This window comes from Pteropus vampyrus, unplaced genomic scaffold (genome assembly GCF_000151845.1).
Source record: "Pteropus vampyrus isolate Shadow unplaced genomic scaffold, Pvam_2.0 Scaffold743, whole genome shotgun sequence".
NCBI classification, from domain to species: Eukaryota; Metazoa; Chordata; class Mammalia; order Chiroptera; family Pteropodidae; genus Pteropus; species Pteropus vampyrus.
The window spans coordinates 24,833-27,651 of record NW_011889524.1 but is presented as its reverse complement, the minus strand read 5'-3'; the positions used below and the strand labels follow the sequence as shown (position 1 = coordinate 27,651).

Sequence of the window (2,819 nt, the reverse complement as noted above, 5' to 3'; positions counted from 1 at the left end):
GATGTATTACTGCATTGTACTCTTGAAACACATATCATTTTATTAAGTAATGTCATTCTAATAAATTTAAATAAATAAATTAGAAAAATAAAACATTGAAGATTCTTAAAGGCCTAAATATATACAGAGATATTTCAAGTTCATAGATAGAATTATTCAATGTGATCAAGATACAAATTTATTTCCAAATGAATATGACACTTAACATATAAACAAATTTATATTCCCACCAACAGTATACCAGGGTCTGCTTTTCTGTACATCCTTGCCAGCATATGTTATTTCTTCCTTTTTTGATAGCAGTCATCCTAACGGCTGTGATATGTCATTGTGGTTTTGGTTTGCATTTCTCTGATGATTAACAATGTTTAACACTTTTTCTTGTTCCTATTAGCTATTTGTAGGTCTTTGGAAAACTGTTTGTATTTACCTATTTTTCAACTGAGTTATTTTGGGGATCTTTCCTATTGAGTTATAGAAGTTCTTCATGTATTTTGGTTATCAACCCATTACGAAATATAGGATTGGCAAATATTTTCACCTGTGGGAGGACTTCTAATTGTTTATTGTTTTCTTTGAGGTGTAGAAGGACTCCAGATTTAAAACTACAGACCCTGGACTTTATGCTGTTGTCTTGATCAGATGCAATATTTACTGGCCTGATGGCCTCTGTTTCTTCCTCTGAGAGCCCTGAGTTTCCATTTTACAAGTCTGACAACCTTACTGGAGAGACTTGTCTGTGCAGCCCTGCATCTATAAGGAAAAGAAGAAGGAACCAGGAGTGCCTGGTGGTCTATCCATCCCTGCCAAGGCACCATTCATATGAGCAAAGTCGTTTTGTACCTCCTTTTAAAACCCAGCAATCAGCTGAATACTACAGGGTGACCTCAGTCCATGCCAGAAGAATTATTAGTCAAGTTTTGCCTGAAAAAAAACAAGAGGATAAGAAATGGCCAAAAAATTGAACCTTGTATATTTATAAAACTTTACATATTAAATAAAAATTTCCCAATTATTGCTGAAATTAATAATAATGTTAGCAGATTATTTTCTCTGTTTGAGAGAAATAAGCTTACATATTTTTCACCATAAACAAGTTCTACATGAGTTTAAAAAAGTTGAAAAAGAAAACCAAGTTGTTAAAATTTATACAGAAATGGAATTTTTCAAGTGTGATGTGATAGAGGACAGATCAGAAAGTAAAAGAATATTAAAAGATAACATATTTATATAAAACATCCATAATTATAGCATAAATAACATAAGGTAAATATTTGAGCAAATATAAAAGAAGAGTAAATATTTCTAGCATATATTTTATATATATATATTTAATAGAGAAAGAGGTCATCAAAATTCATCGGTAAAAATTCTCACTCAAATAGGTTAAGAATTCCATAATACAAGTAATTGACAAAGTTTAAGAGAATATTATATCCCAGATATTGTTCAGAATACAGAGAGCACAAAGACAATTAAAAGTAACTTTCACTGACTTCGGCAAGCTCATAGACCAATGAACATACACAATTAACCAAAGTTTTTATCTTAGTTCCTGAAATAACTATACGAACTAGAAAATTAACTAAATGTCTGTGTTAGTCTATTTGGGCTACTATAACTAGTGATAGACAACAAACATCTCAAAGTTCTAGAAGCTGTGACAACCAAGATCGAGGTGCTGGCAGATTCAGCATCTCATGAAGGCCTGCTTCTTAGTTCATAGACAGCCTTCTTTTTGCTATGTGCTAACATGGCAGAAGAAGCAAGTAAGCTCTCAAGGTTTTCTTTTTTGAGCCCATTCATTGGGGTTGCACCTTCATGAACTAATCACATCCCAAAGGCCCCACCTCCAAATACCGCCACTTTATAAAGGATTTAATTTATGAATCAGGGAGACACAAACATTCAGTCTATTGCAATGTGCAAATATGGAGAAATTAAGTATGTAATTTTGATAAAATCTAATGTTGTTATTATTTAGTAAATAGTGTTATATTTGAGAAGACTTTAAGAGGTTAGAAGAAATCTCCTTGTCATAATAACAGGAATAAAATATACGATGTAAGATTTCCATACAGTGTGATTTACTCTTGAAAAGCATCCATTACGCCCTAGCCACAGCCCCTTAAGAATTCAAACTAAATAGAGAGGCAGAATCATGAGTTTCTTTGACCATATGCTTCCTACCATCTTCTAGGCAAATATTTTGTTATAAGCTTGATTCGTACAGAGAATTTAATGAATGAGATCTCTTACAAATAAAATGATAGATTCTGATCTCCTTGTTATCTAACAATCTGCATTTCATTTATAAAAGAAGAATAGGATATATTGTCAACATCTTTCGTAATAGTGTTATTACCCAACATATCTGGTGCAAGTTCTTTATTGCATATTTAAAGCCCATGGATTATGGATTACTCTACTTTTATATATATACCACAGGGAAGGCTATGAAACACTATGGGCCAAAATGGAGATGGGACACTAGAAATCATCAAGGGAATTATTAGATACTAAAAACTATCTCATAAAGTTAATAGACCATCTTCCTAAAATCATAACATCAGACAAAGTTGATCCACATGAGGAGATAATATGATTCCCCAACCAGGAAAATACATACGATTTAGTTATTTTTACACACAGCTGTCCTGCTTGATCAGATAATTTTTATATACATAGACTCCTCATGATTATATTAGAACTCTGAAGCATCAATTTCTGCAGCCTTAGCAAGCTAAGCAACATGAAAAGAGTTATATGTTCAAAGTATTCTGGAGTTACAAAAATAAGACATATACATCAAATATTGA

At 32.2% G+C, this 2,819-nt stretch overlaps 1 protein-coding gene across 1 annotated transcript in view; it reads right to left on the bottom strand.

Annotated features, from left to right (window-relative positions):
• LOC105309453 (olfactory receptor 4A15-like) overlaps positions 1-2,819 on the bottom strand; it is a 14,550-nt gene that overhangs the window by 1,059 nt on the left and 10,672 nt on the right.